The sequence below is a fragment of the Dromiciops gliroides genome, chromosome 4, assembly GCF_019393635.1.
Source record: "Dromiciops gliroides isolate mDroGli1 chromosome 4, mDroGli1.pri, whole genome shotgun sequence".
Taxonomy (NCBI): Eukaryota; Metazoa; Chordata; class Mammalia; order Microbiotheria; family Microbiotheriidae; genus Dromiciops; species Dromiciops gliroides.
The window spans coordinates 32,499,755-32,524,278 of NC_057864.1; the positions used below are offsets into that span (position 1 = coordinate 32,499,755).

A 24,524-nucleotide genomic window follows, 5' to 3' on the forward strand; every position below is an offset into this window, starting at 1 on the left:
AATAGGTTATATATAACCTTTTACTGTTGTCAAATTTTTCTGCAACTCCTACATTCAGTTACATGACCCCATATGGTGTCACAACACATAGTTTAAGAAGTTAGGGGGGCAGCTAGGTGGCACAGTGGATAGAGCACTGGCCCTGGATTCAGGAGGACCTGAGTTCATATCTGGCCTCAGACACTTAACACTTACTAGCTGTGTGACCCTGGGCAAGTCACTTAACCCCAATTGCCTAACCAAAAAAAAAGAAGCTAGGATCTAGTTCAACCCCCTTCTTTTACTAATGACAAAACTAAGGCCCAGAGAGGTTAAGGGCACTTGCTATGGGTACACAGCCGGTGCTCTGAATTCAGATCCAGAATATTTCTCACTGTTCCACATTGGTGGCAATAGCCTCACTGGTGAGCTTTGAGATCCACTGAATAACTGGAGTATCTGGAGTGATGCTGGACTACAAAGACCAAGATGGTGTTGTCCTTGTGCTCAGGCAGCTCACCTGACTCAAGTGCAGACAATTGCCAAAACAAATCAAACTCTGATTTGTAGCATTTAATGATTTCCCACTGAAAATTTATCAGTCATGAGTTGGCTCCAGCACACCACTGAAGTATACTCGTCAATATATTAATAGCTAAGGAGTGGTGATGGCAAAGGAAAGGTTCAGACAAAGTGCCCATGGACTATTTGAAGAGAAAGCAAGCTGCAGGGGCAATTAGAGCAGAATATCAATGGTATTGGCACCTGAGCTGAGCCTTGAAGGGAATAGGAAGAGTCCTTGGAAATTTGAGATGACTCTGGGGTGTTTATTGTTTGCCTAAAACAGTTTGTGTGAATACCCAGAGAGGGGAGATGATGTGTTTGTTGCCTTGGGGAAACAGCTCATAGCCCATTTTATAGAGTTCTTGATATTTCTATTTGGATGTTACACTCTCATGCACCTCAAACTCATCTCTAAAACTGAATTTATCATGTTACCCTTCTCAGCTTTCCTAGTTGAGTTAATGGCTTCACTATTCACTGAGGCTCAAATCCTCAGCATGATTTTTCAGTATTCTTTTACTTGAGAAAAGAGGACAGAGTAGTGTTTAACTGGTTCACCAAGGGGTCATGAAGGAGAAGGGAGGAGAGTATTCAGTGCAGGGAAAATGGCTTGGGAAAGAACTGAGGAGTTGAAGGATTGGAGGACATTACATGGAGGACAAAGACCAGTGTTTGGGGTTACAAGGCAGAGGGAGAGATGGAATGACAAGAGATCCTGACCATGGAAGTGAATACTTGTGAGTGACGTAAGATGGAGAGTGTGATCATCTCTGTGTGGCTGAACTGGCAAGTTAGTGTGTTTGAAGGAGTATCAATATGAATGTTGTAGTTTCTCTGGTGAAAGGGAAGGAGTTGGGAAGGAGAGAGTAGGAACTGGTCACTCAACTTGGGAAAGAAGAGAGTGTCCTGTAGGTCAGTAGATAAGCAGCTGCCAGAACTTTGATTGAAAAATAAAATGGATTGGGTAAACTATGGACAGGTTGCTGAGTAATGATGGTATGGGGGAGAGCTTGGCAGGGCAATGAGGGTTAAGTGACTTACCCAAGGTCACACAGCTAGTAAATGTCAAGTGTCTGAGGTCGGATTTGAACTCAGGTCCTCCTAAATCCAGGGCCAGTGCTTTATCTGCTTTGCCACCTAGCTGCCCTTTAATTTTGTTTTTAATATTTATCAATGTCTTATGAAGTCATGAACTTCTGTTTGGTCCATTCTAATTTTCAGGGTGTTTGTTACTTGGGTAAGGCTTTGTACCTCTTGTGCCAAGTTTCTCCTCTGCTTTCTCACTTATTTTTAAATTCTTAACTCTGTCGCTCTCATTTCATTTATAATGCCATTTTACAACTCACTTTTAAACTCTTGCTTCATTTCTTCTAGTAATTCTCATTGATCTTGTAGGCAAGCCATTTTTCTTTTGAGACCTTGCTTGTTGGTGTTTTCTAGTTATTATTCTGAGTTTGTGTCCTGGGCATCTCTGACCTCATAATAACTCTTTATCTTTTTGTTTGTTTGTTTAGTCATCCTTCTAGTAACCTGCATCCTAGCTCTGTGATCCACAGGACAGCAGATGTGAGAGCGTCTGGTGCCAGGTCCCTTTGGGAAGGGAGAGGTTCCAGCTTAGAAAAAGTGAAGGGTTCATGCTAGCCTTTCTATGAGTTCTTTTGGACCTGAGTCTGTGGTTCCTGCCCCTCTCACAGACCCTTTCCCTGCATTGCATTCCTGGGCCCAGCATTGAGTCTAAGATATGCTCTGAGCAATTCCTAGGGGTTCTGGATGCCAGGTCTGTGCTTCAGACCTGAGTTGCTGGTCTGGGAGGGGGTCCAGATGCACCATATCTCGTGAGTTGGTTTAGCATTAGCTGCCGCTCTTAATGTCCTTCTTGTTATTGGCTTAGGTCCAAGGAGTCCAAAGGCTGTGTTGGGGGGCACCTCTAGCTGGCTTATCTCAGAACCCTAGGTGCTGAGTTCATGATTCCAATACACTCCTTCCTACATTCCTTCCCTGTAGGTTGAATTTGTAAACTTGGGCTGAAAAACTGTCTCGGTGTAGTTTCTTTTTTGGTCATTGTTGGAATAGTTATGGAGGACCTCTAGTCCTTCATTCTACTTTGCCGTCTTGGCTTTGAAAGCTGGTCCTGTTATTTTTAACATATTTAACAGTGACTTGGACGTCTTATTTACCAAATGTTCTGATGTCAGGAATCTGAGAGAGAAAAATCACAGATCTGAGGATAGAGTAAGGTATTCAAAGACATCTTAATAGGCTTGAATGGTGGACCAAGTCTAATAAGATGAGATGTGATAAAGACAAATGTACAGTTTTATGCTAGGACTCAAAAACTCAGCTTTGAACGATGAGAGCAACTTGGTTAAATAGGAGTTGAAAAATATCTGAAGATTTTAATACGTGGCTGCAATGTAAGCCTAGTAGGTTTTGTGGCATCCAGTAATGATCCTGACCTAAGAGAGAGATTGTGACAGATGTTGTTGGTGAGAACTCTGCTGTACTCTCTCCTGGTCAGACTACTTATGGAGTACTCTCTTCAGTTCTGGTCACCACATTTTAGGAGAGAGATTAATGACTGTCTAGTGGAGGGTGACCAGGATAGTGAGGGGACCAGAGACAGTGCCACATGAAGACAGTTCAAGAAACCAGGGATGTTTAGCCTGAAAAATAAGAAGTTGATCGAGGGCATGTGAGCTGTCATTAAGTTTTCTACTGAGGGGCAGCTAGGTGGCGCAGTGGATAGAGCACCGGCCCTGGAGTCAGGAGTACCTGAGTTCAAATCTGGCCTCAGACACTTAACACTTACTAGCTGTGTGACCCTGGGCAAGTCACTTAACCCAAATTGCCTCACTAAAAAAAAAAAAATGGTTTTCTATTGAGCTGTAAGTAGAACAGGGTTTACACTGGTTCTATTTGCTTCTAGTTCTGCCCTCTGGGATCAATAGGTGGAAGTTGAAGAGGAGCTGATTTTGTTTGGCGACAAGAATAAAAAAATCATCAATGGCATCATTGCCAACTAATGGTGATTAAGAGGGTATCAATAATTGCTTAATCCATGTACTTATTTTCTCACCTCCCCCTCCATAACCTTTGAATATTTTCTATCTCTTTCTCTGCATATACATATATGTATATGTACATACATACTTATATATGTATACATTTAGGTATATGTTATTTTTTGATGAAAATGTTAGAAGGCTATAATAGTAAGGTATTTACATAGGGTATTTGAAAGCAGACCACATTTTCATAGTCATACAATTGACTGAAAGAGTCAGAGAATACAATTTATTTTTTATTTTCTTTTCAGGGCAATGGGGCTTAAGTGACTTGCCCAAGGTCACACAGCTAGTAAGTGTCAAGTGTCTGAGGTCGGATTTGAACTCAGGAACTCCTGAATCCAGGGCCGGTGCTTTATCCACTGCGCCACCTAGCCGCCCCCAGAGAATACAATTTTAAAGAAGCATTTGAACAATTCTGAGGTACCACTTCACACCTGTAAGGGGCTAAAATTCTAGCTTGTCTGTCTAAAATATCTAATGAGTGGTCGCCAATAAATTCTAAGCTTTAGCAAGAATTAGACTTTTAAGCATTTGTTAAGGAGAATAAGAATTTGATGAAGAGAAAGAGAAAGGCCTAGGTTCATCTATCTATTAAAGGGATAGTACATTTCTCGCTCCCCTCTCCGTGAGAGTCCTGGCGAAAGAGAGCGAGAGCCCAGCCTCCCCCCCTTTTCCTCCCCCAAGCAAACATCACTTCCTAATGCCAAAGAAAAGCCACATGGTCTTGCCCTCAGAGGCCTTCTCCTCATGATGGAGCTTTCCTACAGTAAGTCTCCAGCAGGTGGTGTCATTCCAATCGTTACAGTCCCCTCTTTGTTTCTTTAAGAAATGGGGTGTTTCCTTGATGAAACACACCTATAAGAGAGGCTAATGTAACAAAAAAGGAAAATGTTGGGTGTTGGAGGGGATGTGGGAAAAGTGGGACACTAACACTGTTGGTGAAGTTGTGAACTGATCCAGCCATTCTGGAGAGCAATTTGGAACTATGCCCAAAAGGCTATAAAACTGGGCATATAGGATAGAGCACCGGCCCTGGAGTCAGGAGTACCTGAGTTCAAATCTGACCTCAGACACTTAACACTTACTAGCTGTGTGACCCTGGGCAAGTCACTTAACCCCAATTGCCTCACTAAAAAAAACAAAAAAACAAAAAAAAAACTGGGCATATAGTTTGATCCACCAATACCACTGCTAGGTTTATATCCCAAAGACATTCCAAAAAAGAGGCAAACACCTATTTCTGCAAAAATATTTATAGCAGCTCTTTTTGTGGGTGGCTAAAAATTGGAAATCAAAGGAATGCCCCTTAATTGGGGAATGGCTAAACAAGTTGTGTTTGATTGTAATGGAATATTATTGTGCTATGAGAAATGACAAACAAGAGGATTTCAGAAAGGCCTGCAAAGACTTATATGTGAACTGATGTATAATGAAGTGAGTAGAACCAGGAGAACATTGTGCATAGAGACAGTAATATTGTTCATTGAAGAACTGTGAATGACTTAACTATTTTCAGCAATATGAGGATCCAAGACAATCTCAAAGGACTAATGATGATGCATACTATCCACCTCCAAAGAAAGAACTGATATTGATTGAACACAGACTGAAGCATGCTATTCTTTACTCTTTCATTTTTTTCTTTTATTTCAGTTTTCTTATACAAAATGGCTAATTTGGGAATGTTTTACATAATTACACATGTATAACCTATATCCAATTGCTTACCACCTCAGCCAGGGGGAGAGGAAGGAGGGATAGAGTGTGAAACTCAAAACTTTAAATAAAATTTTTAAAAGGGGGGACAAGCTAAGTGGCACAGTGATAAAGCTGTGGAGCCCAAAAATTCTAACTGTGATGTTTAAAATCTAATGAGTGGTCACCTTAAATTAGAAGCTTTAGCACCAGTCTTTGGGCATTAAGCATTTATTAAAGTATATTAGGGGTTAGCAGAGAGAGAGAGAGAGAGAGAGAGAGAGAGAGGAAAAGCAGCCTTAATCTAGCTATCTAAGAGAGAGAGAATGTTCCTGCCGCCAACAGCCAGTTCTTGAACGAAAAGACCCAGATCCTTAGCCACTTCTCCCAGAAGCTTCCTGTAAAATAGGAAGCTGGGCCTTCTTTACACATAGCTCCAAGCTAATTGGCTGATAGAACTGATTGACATGACCCACAGGCAGTAGATACAACTTCCAGATGCTAATCCGACCTTCAAAACCCCAGAATGGTCACCTCATGCTTTTTCCTTAGGGCGGAGCTTCCCTGCAATGTCTTTCTCAGCAGGTTGGTGGTGCTCTGATCCTCACAAAGCACTGGCTCTGGATTCAGGAGGACCTGAGTTCAAATATGACCTCAGAAACTTGACACTTAGTTGTGTGACCCTGGGCAAGTCACTTAACCCTCATTGCCCTGCCAAAAATAAATAAATAAATAGAAGAAATTTTAAAAAAGAAATAGGGGCAGCTAGGTGGCGCATTGGATAAAGCACCAGCCCTAAATTCAGGAGTACCTGAGTTCAAATCCGGCCTCAGACACTTGATACTTAATAGCTGTGTGACCCTGGGCAAGTCACTTAACCCCCATTGCCCTGCAAAAAAAAAAAGAAAAAGAAAAAGAAAAAAAAATACTTGACTCTGTAGACCAAACAGCCTTAACAGAATACCTCTTATGCATAAGTTAAAGTCATACAAGATTCTCTGATATGGCAATAACTTTATACTCAAACCCTATTATTCCTATTAAGTAAAACATCAAATAGGGAGACATATATTAACCAAAGTCGTTTGCTGCTGTTGTGAAGGATCCTATGAACAGAAACCAGATGTAAGAAGGAATCCTTACAGAGGGTGAGGTTGTTCAGCATCTCCTGCTTGTAGATATTATTGGATAGACTGCTTTCAGCTTTGCAATATAGGAGTAGTAAGGTATCTGGAGAATGAAACAGGAGGCAGTACATGCCGGGTGGGCAAAAGCACTATCACTTTTTTCCTTCAGACCCCAGTAAAGACAGCTCAAGACCATGGCCTCAGAAGCAGTTAGGACTTTGACTTTGTGTCCTCGACTGGGGTGTATGTCATTTAAAATTATATGTGATCAGACTTCCGGGGTGGAGCCAAGATGGCAGAGGAAAGGCAGTGAGCTCCTGAACTCATGACACGATCGCTCCGAAAAACATCCAAATAAGGTCATAGGAAAATGCCCGGAGCAGCAAAACTCACAGAAGAAGGTCAGAAGGAGGGAGCTGCTGTGCTGATACAGGAGTCGGGCCCAACCCCACAGTCACCCTGACACAGATCCAGTCTCAGGAAGTCCTCACCAGAGAAGGAGACCCCCAGAGCCTCTGAATCAGCTGAAGCACCAGTGTCGTCTGGAACTAAGCTCACAGTCTGGTGAGTGGGCTGAGCCCTGGGCAGGGGAGAGACTACAGGGGTCTATGCTGGTGCTAAGGCAGAACTTGGATTTCTCACCCCTACTGAGAACCAGGTGGTAGGCTCGAGTAGAAGTGGCCAAGGTGGGGGAGGGGCCCAGGCTCATCGGAGCTAACAACCACAACACACAAAGCTGGTTGATTAGCAAATTGGTCTGGGGTCATCTAGGACCAGGAAACAGGCTGGGCAAGGAAAGAACCTGATTCTCCTTAAATCATACCACCTGGGACTTCTTAAGCTTGGGATACTGCAGCCTGGAAACAGTGCCCCACTTTAAGGAGCTAAAAGTCTAGTAAAAGAAAGGTAAAATGAGCCGACAGAGAAAAGGGAGGACCATAGAAAGTTTCTTCAGTAACAAGGAAGACCAAGGGGCACCCTCAGAGGAAGATGTCAACATCAGGGCCCCTATATCTAAAGCTTCCAAGAAAAATATGAATTGGTCTCAGGCCATAGAGGTGCTCCAAAAGGACTTTGAAGATAAAATTAGAGAGGTAGAGGAAAACATGGAAAGAGAAATGAGGGTGATGCAGGAAAGACGAGAAGAAAGTCAACAGCTTGAAAAGTCAAATGGAAAAGGAGGTACAAAAGCTCTCTGATGAAAATAATTGCCTAAGAAAATTATATGTGGGGCAGCTAGGTGGCACAGTGGATAGAGCACCGGTCCTGGATTCAGGAGGACCTGAGTTCAAATCTGGCCTCAGACCCTTGACGCTTACTAACTGTGTGAATCTGGGCAAGTCACTTAACCCCAATTGCCTCACCAAAAAAAAAAAAAAAACAGAAAAAACCCCCAAAAGACAATTATATGTGATCGCCTTATTTCTGTCGCAAGTTTGGGGAAAATTAGCTGGGGTTTCTAATATAGTTGTTACTTATAAATTAGAAGCTTTAGCACCAGTTTGGGGTCATTAAGCATTTATTAAAGTATATTAAATATTAGTAAAGAGAGCACACTTGGCTCAGCAAGTTAAGAAAAGACCTATCTAGCCTAGAGGAAAAATAGAACTCAGCCTGGCCTGCGTCTTCCTTCAAGTCCTCTGCCACCAGGAGCACCTCCAAGAGAGTCTGACTGAGAATGATTGCGTGTGGAAGCCTTTTCTAGGTTGGAGGAGAGGTGGTCCTTACACACTACTTCAGGCTAATTGGCTAGCATCCACCAAATCCATTGGTTCACTAGACTTGAGGGTGGTCCTGTGTTGAGATCAGAGTTCACATCCTCTGAGAACACACCCTCTGAAGGCCACTCAAGGTGTGGTTTTAATTGAATTAATTTTAAGTGAGTTAATCAGCAAGTCAGTCAGTCAATCCAATCAATATTAATCCAATCAATCCCGGCAAGAGGGGCCTTTGGGTATTCCCAAGACCCTATTATTTTCTCACAGGTGTTATAGACTCTGTACTCTGCACATCCAGGATCTCGTGTTCACCCATGGGGCTCACTTTTAGGAAAGGACATGGCCAGACTGAGGAATGCTCAGAGCAGGTAGATGAGGATGGTCAAGGACCTAGAAGTCATAGCATATGAAGATTTGACCAAACTATGGACATTCCTGTGCTGTTGTGTTGTGCGTCTTCCATATCTTGAATTCACTCTCCTTACTGCCACTTTTTAGATTCCCCTTGTTTCCTTCCCAGCATGGTTCAGGCACCACTTCCTATGTGACCTTTCCTCCAATCTCCCCAGCTTCTAGTACTGTCCCTCCCGCCCCAACCCCAATCACCTGGCATTTATTTTGTACATACTTCTATGTTTACAGTTTCTCTTCCCGTGTAACGTGAGCTGCTTGAGGGAAGACTGTTTATGTGACTGTCTCCCCAGCCCCAGTAGAGGGTCCAGCTCATAGCAGCCATTTCATGAATATGCATTCATGGACTAGAGAAGAGAAGCCGGAGAGGGGATGCACAAGAGTTGTCCTGAAGTATTTGACAGGCTTCCATGTGTGGTTAGCTTTGATTTGCTTCTCCCCAGAAAGCAGCAACAAGGCTAAGGACTAAAGCTTTAGGAGGTACTTTCAGGCCTAAGGGAATGCTTACCTTCCTTAATAATTAGAACTATTCAAAAATGGAGCTGACTGCCTTAGGAGGGAGGAAGTTTGCTCTTGCTAGGAGTCTTCAAGCTGAGGGCAGATGGAAGGACAACTCTCTCTTGTTCAGGAACAGATGGCCTCCGAGGTCTTAAATCAATTTCAGAGCTAGCAAAGATTCTAGGGGACTTTTAGTTTAAGGTTCTCAATTTACAGAGATGAAAACTGAGATCTTAGGTGATGCGACTTGCCCAAAGTCGTACAGGTAGAGCCAGAATTTTAACCTAGGTCTCCTGACTTCTTTGCATCATATTGCATAGCCTATAGCTCCCTTTCCAATATAAGATGTTTTTGGAACTTGCATCTAGGATTATTTTCATTCTTTTTTCTTTGAACCCTCATAAATGAAAGCATACCAACACCAAATCAGTTTCTTACTGCCAGATGTGTTCTAATCCATTCTTTTGTTGCTTTACCATCATCTTTCCTCCTTCTTGCATCCTATCTAGAAGTTTTTTACCTAATGGTTTGTGCTCCAGGGAAGGAAATATCAAAGTTAAAGGTTATCCAAACACCTTCCTGTGTGTTGCATGTATGTGGCTTTTCTCCATCAGGAGGAGAATCTTTTTTTTTTTTTTTGGCAGGGCAATGGGGGTTAAGTGACTTGCCTAACGTCACACAGCTAGTAAGTGTCAAGTGTCTGAGGCCGGATTTGAACTCAGGAACTCCTGAATCCAGAAGCGGTGCTTTATCCACTGTGCCACCTAGCTGCCCCAGGAGAATCTTTTTAACCCAGGCCAATATTTTGTCCTCATGTTGATTTAAGTGCCTGGGAACTTATTTGGGAAATGCAGAAGAAACTTTATTTTAAAAATGAGATCATGTCCATAAGTCCACTCAGGGCCTTAGTGGTCAGTGTCCCACTAACCTCACATCTCTGTATTTTGTCCAGTGTGCTCAGTCTATGAATCAAGAAATTAGTCCTTTAAGATTTCTTTTTCAAACATACCCACCCTACCTTGAAATGATTTAATAAGTTTGTCTTTGTTGTATTGGGGGTGGGAGGGATGGTTGGTGCAGATTATAAATATTACTTTTGCATTATATGTTAGGTTCTACTTTTAAAGATTTCTTTTCTTTGGCATGGTGACATATTGACATTGTTTTGCAGAAGTTTATAGAGAGGCATGTACTACTCAAATAAATTGGTTTTTGGCTCCCTCCCAGCAACAAAGGACCTTAATAAACTGACTTGACTTGATGAAACGGAGAAGTGGTGACAAAAGGATAGATGTAAATTGGTTCCTCAGGCTGCTTTCAAGGCATTGGCTCCAAAAAACAAGACAGTCTCTACCTTTAAGTGAGCTCACCTTCTTTTGTGAGGTACAAGATGTACACCAGTGAGTAGATACAAAACAAATGCCATGTAATTAAGGGGAGGGGGTTTCAACACCTGGGGAAACCAGGACAAGCCTCTCATAATGTAGCCTCAAATGTAGCTAGAGGTTCCAAGGAAGAGAAGGCATTCAAGGCTTAGAAAGAACCCATGCATGTAGGCAGGATATGAAACGTCATGTAGAGTGAACAGGAAATAGACCACTTTGGCTGGGAGAGAGAGAGAGAGAGAGAGAGAGAGAGAGAGAGAGAGAGAGAGAGAGAGAGAGAGAGAGAGAGAGAGTGTCTGTGTGTATTTTGCCAAGAAAGATAGTTCGAAGTCAGATTGTAAAGGGTACTAGGAGTTTCCATTTCACCCTAGAGTTGTGAGCAACATTGAGACTTCTTGAAAAGAAGGAGGACATAATCAGGATTATATTTTAGGATATCAGTTTGGCTACTGTGTGGAGCAGAGATTGGAAAGTTAGTTAACAATAATTGTTTATATTCTTACTACATGATAGGCACTGTACTTAACATTAGGTACAAAAAGAAAATCAGGAACATGGTTCCTGCCCTCAAGGAGCTATCATTCTGATGTTAGGAGACAACATGCAAATAACTGTATATATAATATATATCCAGTGTAAATGGAAGGTAATCTCAGAGGGAAAGCACTAGTGTCTGTCTCTTGAAGGAAACTAAAGAAACTACCCCTACAGGTAAGGAGAGAGATCTTTTTAAGAATTGGAGACAAGCAGTACAAAGGCAAAAAGATGGAAGATTGAGTGTCTTGGTTGAGGAACTTCAATGCGGGCAGTGTGTCTGGATTGTAGAGTACACGGAGGAAGTAAAAGCTAAGAAGACTGGAATGGTAGAAAGGGACTAAGGTGTGAAAGGGTTTAAGTGCCCAAACAGAGGATATTATATTTGCTGCTAGAGGTAATAGGGAGCCACTGGAGTTTATTGAACAGGGGCATAATGTGGTCAGAGACCTGTGCTTTAGGAAATTCACTTTGACAGGATATACTAGAGTGGAGAGAGAAGGAAGAGTCTGTAGGCATGGAGACCAATTAGACTGTTGCAGTGGTTGAGTTGACAAGTAGTGTTAGCATGGTGACTATATGAATGGAGTGGAGAGGAGTATGAGAAATGGCAGGGGGGTAGAATCAGCAAGATTGACCTGAAACACCAATGGACTAACCGTCACAAAACCCCACTTACAGATGAATTAGTGGTTTTTATGGGATTAAATTAAAGAATGGGAGAGTTCATAAAAGGGGTAACGGGAGAAAGAAAATAGAGGGGAATCTGTAATGTACTCTAAATGTAAATGCTAAACAGTGAAGGAAAAATAACTCCTATGGGCTCTTAGAAAGAAGACAGTTTACAGGAGAATGGATAAAGTGGCAAAGGGAGGGATTGAAGCTGCAGGAAAGAAGAATTATCAGAACCTAGTATATAAATTTACATGTTAACAAGACAGATAGACAAAAGAAATAGAAAAATGCCTTTAAAAAACTCATATAAAATATGATCTAACATAGAACCAAGTAAAGATCTTAAATAATATAATCCCAGAAAAGGAGATATAACTAACTATAGAGAAACTTCCGAAGATGGGGAAAAAAATCTTCCTGGACCTGTTGGATTCAGAGGAGAATTCTATTAAGCTTTTAAAGGACAGTTAGTACCAATATTATACAAATTATTCTCTTTTCTTTTTTGGGGGGAGGCAGGGCAATGAGGATTAAGTAATTTGCCCAGGGTTACACAGCTAGTGTCATGTGTCTAAGGCTGGATTTGAACTCAGGTCCTCCTGAATCCAGGGCCGGTGCATTATCCACTGTGCCACCTAGCTCCCCTATACAAATTATTCTCAAAAAAGAAAGCACTTTTCCAGCAATCCTTTAGGAGATAGAGTCTCAGTACATAAATGAGGGAAGGATAATTCACAAAATCCTATTAAACAAACTACAGCAGTTTATCAAAAAAATTGTTCATTCTGACCAAGTTGAATGTATCTCAGAATGCAACCACATGGTTACAATGGATAGTGTGAAGGGTTTGGAATCAGAAGGACCTGAGTTCAAACCAGGCCTCAAGCACTTATTAGCTGTGCGAACCTGGACAAGTCACTTAACTTCTTTTTCCCTCCTCTGTAAAATGGAGATAACAGCAATAACCTCCCATGGGTTTTCTGAGGATAAAATGAGATATTTGTCAATCACTTTACAAACTATAAAATGCTATATAAATGCTAGCTATTATTAGGTAGAAAAAAGCCTTTGACAAAGTACAACACACATTTATGCTAAACACCCTATAAAGTGTAGGTGTAGAGGAACCTTTTTAAAAATATAGAGAGTATCGGTCTAAAAGTAAAAGCAAACACTATATGTAATTGGCATTCACTAGAAGCTTTCTCAGTAAGGCAAGCAGTAAGTACACCAGTAAGGCAAGAATGAACACTCTTCACTTATTTTATATAGTTATAGAAATGCTAGCAGTAGCAATGACAAGAGAAAGAAATTATAGGTATATGAATAGGTAAAGGGGAGAAAAAACTATCCTTTTTTTCTGGTGACATGATGGTTTACTTATATCCTAGGGAATCAGGAAAGATAGTCATTGAGATAATGAGCAATGTTGAGGGCTACAAAACAAATCAGCAAAAACGAACATTTCTATATATAATATATCATAACAAAGTCCAAGAAGTAAAAATAGAAAGGGAAAATGCCATTCAAAATAACTACAAAAAGCAAAAAACTTTGAGTATAAATCTATCAAAACACATAAAATACTTCAATAGTTTCAATTATGAAATATGCCTTAGGGAAATTCTTTTTAAAACACCTTAAATAGGGCAGCTAGGTGGCGCAGTGGATAGAGTACCGGCCCTGGATTCAGGAGGACCTGAGTTCAAATCCAGCTTCAGACACTTAACACTTACTAGCTGTGTGACCCTGGGCAAGTCACTTAACCCTCATTGCCCCACTAAAGAAAGAAAGAAATTCACTTAACCCCAATTGCCTCACTAAAAAAACCCAAAAAAAACCCCCAAACAACCTTAAATGGGGCAGCCAGGTGCCCCAGTAGATAAAGCAATGGCCCTGGGTTCAGGAGGACCTGAGTTCAAATCCAACCTCAGACACTTGACACTTACTAGCTGTGTGACCCTGGGGAAGTCACTTAACCCCTCATTGCCCTGCAAAAAAACCCTTAAATAGTTGGAGAAATATTTATTGCTCATGGCTGAGCCATGCCAATCAGTTTAAAAAGACAGTGTTGCTAAAGTTGATTTACACCTTTAATGCTGTACCAATCAGATCATCAGATGGATTCTTTTTTTTTTTTTTTTGGTGAGGCAATTGTGGTTAAGTGACTTGCCCAGGGTCACACAGCTAGTAAGTGTTAAGTGTCTGAGGCCGGATTTGAACTCAGGTACTCCTGACTCCAGGGCCAGTGCTCTATCCACTGTGCCACCTAGCTGCCCCTAGATGGATTCTTTATATTACTTGATAGAATAATAACAAAATTAACTGGAGACAAAGTACTGTCTTTACCTAGGAAGAAGAATAAGAATAAAAATAAATCTTAATTTAGGAAAAAAATTAATATTAGAGACAAGTAGAAGAACATTTATACCTAACTTTATAACTTTAAATAGGAATGGCTTAGGGGCAGCTAGGTGGTCCAGTGGATAAAGCACTGGCCCAGGATTCAGGAGGACCTGAGTTCAAATCCAGCCTCAGACACATGACACTTTAGCTGTGTGACCCTCGGTAAGTCACTTAACCCCATTGCCCTGCAAAACACACGCACACACACACATATGTATGTGTGTGTGTGTGTGTGTGTGTGTGTGTGTGTGTGTGTGTGTGTATATATATATATATAAATGGCTTAAACAGCCCAATAAAATGAAAGAGAGTAACAGATTAGCGCAAGGCTTACCTGTCTGGGGAGGCTTGGGAGAGCCGTAGCACTGGGGGAGGGGCAGCCCACTTGGGGCGCCCAAGGCTAATTTCAGCTGCTCACAAAGCCTATGATATAAACATACAAAAATTAACAGTATTTATCTTTAATAAAAATAACAAACTTTAATAGTTAATAATAGAAAGGTATGATTGATTTAAAATAAATTTTCATAAGTGCATAAAATATCTGGAAATCAATCTGCCAAAATACTGTCAATACCTGAATAAGTACAGTTGCAAAATGTTCCTGAAAGAAATAAAGACATTTCATACTGGCTAAGAAATAGAGTGGTGGATCAATGGAATAGGTTAGGCACAGGAGACACAATAGTAAATGACTTTAGTAATGTACTGTTTGATAAACCCAAAGACTCCAGCTTCTGGGATAGGAACTCAGTATTTGACAAAAACTGCTGGGAAAACTGGAAGATAGTTTGGCAGAAACTAGGCATAGACCAACATCTTACACCTTATACTAAAATAAGATCAAAATGAGTAAATGATTTAGATATAAAAGGTGATGCCATAGGTAAATAAGGAGAGGAAGGAATAGTTTACCTCTTAGATTTATGGAAAGAAGAACAGTTTATGACCAAACAAGGGATAGAGAATATCATGAAATGCAAAATGGATGATTTTGATTACATTAAATTAAAAAGGTTTTGTACAAACAGAAGCAATGCATCCAAAATTAGAAGGGAGGTAGAAAACTGGGAAACAATTTTTATAGCCAGTATTTCTGATAAAGGCCTCATTTCTAAAATATATCGGGGACTAAATAAAATTTGTAAGAATCCAAGTCATTTCCCAATTGAGAAATGGTCAAAGGATATGAACAGGCAGTTTTCTGATGAAGAAATCAAAGCTATCTATTGCCATATGAAAATATGCTCTAAATCACTATTGATTAGAGAAATATAAATGAAAACAACCCTGAGGTACCCCCTGACACCTATCAGATTGGCTAATATGACAAAAAAGGAAAATAATAAATGTTGGAGAAGCTGTGGAAAAATTGGAACACTAATGCATTGTTGGTGGAGCTGTGAACTGATCCAACCATTCAGGAGAGCAATTTGGAACTATGCCCAAACATACCCTTTGACCCAGAAATACCACTATTAGGTCTTTTCCCCAAAGAGATCATGGAAAAGGGAAAAGGACCCACATGTACAAAAATATTTATAGCTGCTCTTTTTGTGGTGGCAAGGAATTGGAAATTGAGGGGCTGCCCATCAATTGGGGAATGGCTAAAGAAGTTGTGGTATATGAATGTAATGGAATACTATTGTGCTGTAAGAAATGATGAGCAAGGAGTTCAGAGAAACCTGGAAGGACTTACATGAACTGATGCTGAGTGAGATGAGCAGAACCAGGAGAACATTGTACACAGTATCAACAACATTGTGTGTTGATCAACTATGATAGACTTGACTCTTCTCAGCAATACAACGGTCCAAGATAGTCCCAAAGGACTCATGATGGAAAATGCTCTCCAAATCCAGAAAAAAAAAGAACTATGGAATCTAGATGCAGATTGAACCATACTACTTCTATTTTTTTTGTTTTTCTTTTTTGAGGTCTTTCCTTTTTGCTCTGATTCTTCTTTCACAGCATGACTAATGCAGAAATATGTTTGATATGATTGTACATGTATATCAGATTGCTTGCTGTGTTGGGGAGGGGGAAGGGAGAAAAATTTGGAACTGAAAATCCTATGAAAACAAATGTTGAAAACTATCTCTACATGTAACTGGAAAATAATAAAATACTTTTATGGGGAAAAAAAGAAAGACATTCTCCAATTGATAAATGGTCAAAGGATATGAATAGGTAGTTTTCAGACAAAGAAATCAAAGCTATTTATAATCATATGAAAAAATGCTCTAGATCACTCTTGATAGAGAAATGCAAATTAAAACAACTCTCAGGTATCACCTTACACCTATCAGAGTGGCAAATATAACAAAAATGGAAAATATTGGATGTTGGAGAGGATGTGGGAAAATTGGGACGCTAATCCACTGTTGGTGCTCTCCATTCGGGAGAGCAATTTGCAACTGTGCCCAAAGGGCTATAGAACTGTGCATACCCTTTGATCCAGCAATACCACTGTTAGGTTTATATCCCAAAGACATCCCCAAAAAGATAAAAAGACCTGTTTGTACAATAATATTTATAGCAGTTCTTTTTGTGGTAGCTAAGAATTGGAAATCAAAGGAATACCCATCAATTGGGGAATAGTTAAATAAGCTGTGGTATATGCTGGTGATGGAATATTATTGTGTTATAAGAAATGACAAGCAGGATGATTTCAGAAAGGCCTGGAAATACTTGTATGAAATGATGTATAGTGAAGTGAGCAGAACCAAAAGAAGATTGTGCACAGAGATAGCAATGCTGTTTGATGAAGAACTGTGAAAGACTTAACTATTCTCAGCAATACAATCATCTAAGACAATCCTGAAGGACTAATGATGAAGCATACTATCCACCTTCAGAGAAAGAACTGATATTGATTGAACACAGACTGAAACATGCTATTTTTCACTTCCTTTCATTTTTTTCTTTTATTCAGGTTTTCTTATACAAAATGACTAATATGATAATGTTTTACATAATAACACATGTATTTGATTGCTTGCTGCCTCAGGGAGGGGAGAGGGGAAGGGGGGGAAGGAGGGATAAAAATTGGAACTCAAAACTATAAATAGAAATGTTTATTACTTAAAAAACAAAACAAAACAAAGAAGAACCCCCCCCCAAAAAAAAAGAAATAAAAGAACAAGCTAAATTGCTGAAGGAATATTGTGTGTCCCTGGCTGTGTCACGCAAACATAATAAAAATGTCATTCTTGCTAAAGCTTATTTATACAATGAATTCTATGCTAATCAACCTACCAAAGGGATACTTTATAGAACTAAAAAAACCTCAATAACCTTCACTTGGTGAAGAATGACATCAAAAATATCAAAGGAAGTAGTAAAACAAAAAATGTAAGAATGAAAGTAGTGTAACATTTTTAAACCTCAAACTGTTATAAAGCAGTAATCTTGAAAAACATTTTATACTAGTTTAAAAAATAGAAAGATATGTCAATAGGACAGACTAGACAAGGAAGAATCAGGAATGATTATACTCAGTAACCCAATGTTTGATACCTGCCCCCCCCCGAAAGCATAAATTGCCTAGAAAATGACTCTATTCAACAAGACTTCCTGGGAAATTCACTGGAAAGCACTCTGGCAGAAATTAGATTTAGACTGGTATCTTACTCCATATACTAGAAGTAATCCTAAATGGATACTTGACCTGAATATGAAAGATTTTATTATTTTAAAATTTAAAAAGAGGTCAGCCTCTGGCACCAGCAGCCCCAACCCACCTGTGTCAGCCTGAGCCCAGTAGCTGGTGGGCTCGTCTAGCCAGGCATGGTTTGTGAGGACAAATAGCTGGATGCATGCTGCATTCTCTGGGCTTTTGTTGCTGCCACCAGGCACTCTGTTCCTTGAGGTGGCAGCTGTGCCCTTAGCTGCCAGCATGGTAGCCAAGGACTGACCCTTCTACTGGTCTGGAAACATGGATGAGCTGAGTAACATTACTGGCAAACTTCTCCATTAAAGCAATTGTCAGCATCTGATCAGCTTCTACAGGGACAGTTGCCCTGACATCTTCTCTTCATGATCCTGGTCCAGAAATGTGGCTACCATGAGCACAAAGCAAAGAGACAGCAAACTGTGGAGCAAGACCTTTGATGTTTGCCTCAACCAGATGCTTATCTCAAAGGAGATCAGATATCAAGAGGAAATCTTTGAGCTTTCCCAAGGAGAAAAAGACTTGAAATTAGTGAAAAGGCCTATCATAACCCCACGCTTAAACTCTGTGTAATGACAGAATAAGAATTAAATCATATTTTTAGAAAGCTAGACTCCAAGCCCTCTACATGAAGATCTCCTTAGTTGGCTTTGAGAAGTCAGGGAAAAGGACAGATCGATTGAACATACTGACCCTATCCTAATGGGATCGCTGCCGTGTCTGAGCTTCTATAACAGTTACTGCAGCAACTGAGTCACTGCCAAGGCATTGCTGGGTCACAGGTGCAGTATTTCATTCAGTGGTTTGTCGAGTTAAATTTCACTCAGAAGCTGGACCTCTCAAATCTCTTCAGTATCCCCAGAAGTCGACTAGTGAAGTACCCTCTACTTCTCAGAGATATATTGAGGCACATTCTAAATGATAACCCAGACCATCAACACTTGGAGGAGGACATAAAAATCAACCATGCGTTGTGGCTGAGATCAACACTGAGCCTGGAGAATCTGAATGCCACTATTATAAGGAGAGGCTAATTAATCTATTTTGATAAAGGATGGAAGGGCCATCGATTGCCAGCTTCTGAGTACTGTGTTGCCATGGTGAACAGGGGTGTGAAGCTATACCTCTTCCTGTTTCAAGAAGTGCTTGTCATCACTTAGTTTGTCACCCCCAACAAGCAGTTGTGCTACCAAGTCTATCAGTGGCCAATCCATGTGAAGGACTATCTTCTAGATGATCTACAGGACAAAAGAGGTGGCTCTATCAAAGATACCTTCAAAAATAATGATCAGCTTCAGGTGTGGCTCCCAAAGCCCTACTCCCTGCTGGCCAGTGATACCCTCAACAAACAACAGTGGCTTAATTGTAGCCATCAAGCTAAAGAGACAGCTCTTTGTGCTGTGGGCTAGGCTGGCATACTGGACCCCCAGGAGCCTTCTCCACTGCCCACCACTCTCAGTGGAGAGACCAAGCTGGAGCAAATGGCCCAGTCAGGCAGTAGCATGGACATGAATGAGACCAAACTCGACTGTGAACACATGGAGTAGATGGACTCTCGTGCAAACAGATAGAAAGCAATATTTGACAGGAACCTCTGTGTCCTTCCCCGGTCTGCTTACCTGTATAGTATTTGTATTTCACAAATGGAAAGGTCTTGGAGAAGCCCTTTTGAATGGCTTCTTGATGGTGTCCAAGGCTCCTTGTCTTTCTTTTTTCCTGGGTTACTGTAACGGCCAATCTTTAGGCTGGACCCCCCTGCAGCATCCTTTAGAGTTGTTTTTTCAGGAGTGTCTGCATAGATGAGAGTTACTTTCGTTTTTCCTGCTGGGTGAAAAGGGAATGTCAGAACTACTGATGTTTCTTTAGGGCCCTTCTAGATGCCTGACACAGAAGATGAAAGCAGGGGAGGGGACAGTGAGTTCCCCCAGCGTCTTAAATGGTCCTTTGATGGTGGGTCATGATAACATTTGAGAAACTGAGGCAGAACCAGGAAGAGCCAATGACTTAGATTAACTTCAGGTCATTACCATGATCTTGGATCAGAGAAATGACCAGACCATGTCACTGGGGATTCTGGGCAATGAATTTTCCAAGTTCTTCATCTGTTTGTACCTACTAGACAGACACACCAAGACATGAGAATGAAAAGGTGATTAAAAAGGGAAAACCCAACCTTGAGGATGGTGGTGATGGTTTTGTTTACATGTACAAGATAGGGAGGAAAAGCTTGGGAAGGTGAATTACTCCTCCTTGACCTGTAGGATTTGAGTTGGAAATATTGAAATTGAAATCATGAATCTATTTTCCATCTGGGAAGTCACCCCCCTCCTTTGCCTCTGCCTCAGGACTCACTTTATTATGGCTTCTCACCAGAATCATCTGTTTCCCAGATCCTGATTCATTCTATAGTGGAATCAGATAAGGTCCCTTACATATGGCACAACAACCTATGGAGGCCTGTCCCAAGGGCTGGAATCTTACCCACCATCATCATTATCCTCAATTGGCAGGGTGGGGTGGATGGTGAGCTTTAAGTAAATATGCTAAATATACAGAAATTCTCAGAGTGTAAATAATGTATGTCTTGCAAGTTTACAACAACAAAAAAAGGAAAGGGAACAAATATAATGTGCCAATTTACCTTCTGCATATCTCATGTGCATTAAAGAAATTTATGTGACAAGATAATCAGTGTAAAAAACTAAGGTATAAGTACATTTTTGGGGGGGGGACAGTGAGGGTTAAATGACTTACCCAGGGTCACACAGCTAGTAAGTGTCAAGTATCTGAGTCCTGATTTGAACCCAGGTCCTCCTGAATCCGGGGCTGGTGCTTTATCCACTGCGCCACCTAGCTGCTCTCATAAGTACATTATTATTTTTAAAAGAAACAAACTATTGTGCTCAATTTTACCTTGTGAAACTTATTTTTTATTTATAAATTTAAAATATGGCAAATTTTTTATCTGTTACAAGTTTATTGAAAAGTGATTTCGGGGGCGGCTAGGTGGCGCAGTGGATAAAGCACCGGCCCTGGATTCAGGAGTACCTGAGTTCAAATCCGGCCTCAGACACTTGACTTACTAGCTGTGTGACCCTGGGCAAGTGACTTAACCCCCATTGACCAGGGGGAAAAAAAAAAGAAAGAAAGAAAAGTGATTTCTTTGGGGCAACGTGGTGGCGCAGTAGATAAAGCACTAGCCCTGACTTCAGGAGGACCTGAATTCAAATCCAGCCCCAAACACTTGACACTTACTAGCTGTGTGACCCTGGGCAAGCCACTTAACCCTCATTGCCCCCCCCCTCCAAAAAAGGAAGCAATTTCTTGAGAACAGTCAATGTGTTGAGTAACAGCCTTCCACTGATAAAAGCATGCTGGAGGAGAAAGACTGTTCAGAAGGAAAAGAATGGAACCATCCTTTGAGGTGACCATAGGCCTTGGGCTAACCAGAGTGTTAGGAAAAGAGACAGCTTCAGTTTGACCCAGGAAAAGAAAAGCATTGAAGGCTGATGTCGAGGAGTGTTTTTGTGCAATGGTCTTAAACTTTTCTGGAAATACTTAAAATAAATTACATTACTTGGGGAAACATTTTTTGAAAAAAAGCTGATCAGGGGCAGCTAGGTGCTGCAGTGGATAGAGCACCATCCCTGGATTCAGGAGGACCTGAGTTCAAATCTGGCCTCGGACACTTGACACTTACTAGCTGTGTGACCCTGGGCAAGTCACTTAACCCCAATTGCCTCAGCAAAAAGAGAAAAAAGAAAAAAAAGCTGGTTATATGCCTTTCATAACTAGGGGCAGGGGATGAATTATTTATTATTATTTTTTAAATCTTTTTTTTTTTTTTTTTGCAGGCAATAGGGGGTTAAGTGACTTGCCCAGGGTCACACAGCTAGTACGTGTCAAGTGTCTGAGGCTGGATTTGAACTCAGGTACTCCTGAATCCAGGGCCGGTACTTTAACCACTGCGCCATCTAGCTGCCCCTATTATTATTTTTTAAAGTGAGGCAATTGGGGTTAAGTGATTTGCCCAGGGTCACACAGCTAGTATGCGTTAAGTGTCTGAGGCCGGATTTGAACTCAGGTACTCCTGAATCCAGGGCCAGTGCTCTATCCACTGCGCCATCTAGCTGCCCCAGGGAATGAATTCTTAACCAAAGAATGGATAAAGAAAATAATATAGATAAATTTAATTACATGAAATTGAAAAGCTTTTTCATGAACAAATGAATGTAACTAGGGTTAGAAGGAAGTGGTTAGTGCACTTTATAAGTGCACTGGCCTTGACAGGATACAGGTTGTTTAGCTAACTGTAGCTGAAACGCAAGAGGAGGAAGTCGTGGCTTATGGAAATAGTCACTTTTCATATACCCAGAAGCAGCACGACACCCTGCAGAAGCAGCAGGAAGGCCTAGATTCAGATTACACTTGTGAGGCTCCAGTAAGGTGCTGTATGTAAAACATCTTGCAAAATTGAAAGCACTACAAAAGCATCAGGTCTTTTATAATTACAACCTATGTCCCGGCATAGTTAATTTTCTCTGTGTTCCTTATTGAGGTGGTACTAAGAACAGGGAGGTTAAGGGACAGCCAAGGTTGATAAAGGATACTAAACTGAGAGCTATTCGTCCCACTAAAGACAAAGTCTTCAACAGTTATTCAAAATCATTTAGAAAACATAGAATATTAGGACTTACCCTTCAATCCATCAAATCCAAACCTCACCTGAACAATGAGTTTGGTGTGGAGCTTCTAGCTCCTTAGGATTCCCTAACCCTGATCCAGGCCACCCCCTACTGCTGTGGCAGCACTCTCCCCCACCCACTGCATCTAGTCCAGGAAATCTTTGCCTTTGACTTCAGGACTTTCTCCTTCATTACTTACAATGAGTCATATTCCCAGCTCAAGTTGGCATATGGAGATGGACAGAGAGATCTGTTGACAGTGGAGGACCAATACTGTGCACCAATACAAGAAGAGGTCCTAAATTCATACAAGGAGACCCTGATATTTTGTAGGATGCTTGAACACGTGCCACCTGACGTTTCTGTTGTTCACTAATGAATTCTTGGTCTGGGATCCTAGACAATATAGGAAAAAAATTTATGCATGAGTGACATTCTAGGTTGAGGAATAGTTGTAGGTCCTAGGATGTGTACTAAGTGGAGAGCAAATTCAGAAGCAAATAATAACTCTATGGTTCTGACCCTAGAAGTGAGGCAGGATCTCAATTCTAGCCTTCAACCCAATCTGATGCCTACAGCAGAATAACCAGCACAAGAATTGGAGACCAAAGAGGAATCTGTAATTTTGTCACTTTGAACCTATAGAGCTTTTCAGCTGTCTGATAATGGCTAAGTCCAGCAGCAGTCTACTAGAACTCTTACCAGGGGCAAGCCTACAGGCATGTTGCCTAGATTTAAACCCAGGTCAGAAACTTGGAGAGGTAAGACAGGAGGGCAATGATCAGACTTTGCTCTGGATCATACCACTTCAGGAACTCTGAAAGCTTATAGTTCCCCAGCTCCCTGAGATCTTGGAATAATACAACACTCAATATTCCAAGAAAGCAGCAGAAGCACCTAAGAGGATAAAATCTCAGCCCAGATATCCCCCCTCCCCCCAACCCTACTGCCAGATGAACACAAAGCCTGACCCTAAAGAAATCAAATAGGGGCAGCTAGGTGGCACAGTGGATAGAGCACCGGCTCTGGAGTCAGGAATACCTGAGTTCAAATCTGGCCTTAGGCACTTAACACTTACTAGCTGTGTGACCCTGGGCAAGTCACTTAACTCCAATTGCCTCACTAAAAAAAAAATCAAATAAGAGTGGTAGAGGAAAAATTGGGAAAACAATGAGAGGGCTGCAAGAAAATCATGAAGAAATAGTCAACAGCTTGGTAAAGGAAGAATAGAAAAATTGTTGTTGGTCCTTTGATCTCAGAGAGGACCAATGCTATCATGAGGATGATGTCTTGTGAGGGAATTGGATTTAAGTGAGGCAGAGCTGTGCAAAGTTGTCAGCCTCACTCTCTGATCCAGAGTCATTGAAGTCCAGTGGCACAAAAAACACAAAAGAAAAGAATACCTTAAAAAACACAATAAGTCAAATGGTAAAAGAGGCACAAAAACCACTGAAGAGAAGAATTCCTTAAAAAGCAGAATTGGTCACATGGGAAAAGATTTACAAAAATTCACTAAATAAAAGAACTTAAGTAGAATTGGCCATGTGGAAAAAGAGCTACAAAAGCTCCCTGAAAAAAATAATTTCTTAAAAATTAGAATTGGCAAATGGAAGCTAATGACTCCATGAGACATCAAGAAACAATAAAACAAATTCAAAAGAATGAAAAAATAGAGGAAAATGTGAAAAATCTCATTGGAAAAGCAACTGATGTAGAAAATAGATCAAAGAGTGGTAATTCCTGAAAGCCATCATCAAAAAAAGAACCTAGACATTATAGCTTAAGAAATTATCAAGGAAAACTTCCCTGATTTCCTAGAACCAGAGGGTCAAATAGAAATTGAAAGAAGCCCTCATTCACCTCCTGAAAAAGATTCCAGGGGGCAGCTAGGTGGCGTAGTGGATAGAGTACTGGCCCTGGAGTCAGGAGGATCTGAGTTCAAATCCAGCCTCAGACACTTAACACTTACTACCTGTGTGATCTTGGGCAAGTCATTTAACCCTCATTGCCCAACCAAAAAGAAAAAGAAAAGAAAAAGATTCCAAAATGAAAACTCCAAGAAATATTATAGCCAAAATCCAGAGCTTTCAGGTTAAGGAGAAAATA

At 40.9% G+C, this 24,524-nt stretch overlaps 1 protein-coding gene and 1 pseudogene across 3 annotated transcripts in view; both read left to right on the forward strand.

The window, feature by feature from the left end:
* The window catches only part of TESK2 (testis associated actin remodelling kinase 2), a 161,083-nt gene that overhangs the window by 97,416 nt on the left and 39,143 nt on the right, over positions 1 to 24,524 (forward strand). The gene's annotated exons all lie outside the window — the stretch shown is intronic.
* On the forward strand, positions 1,295 to 19,280 carry LOC122753357 (annotated as a pseudogene).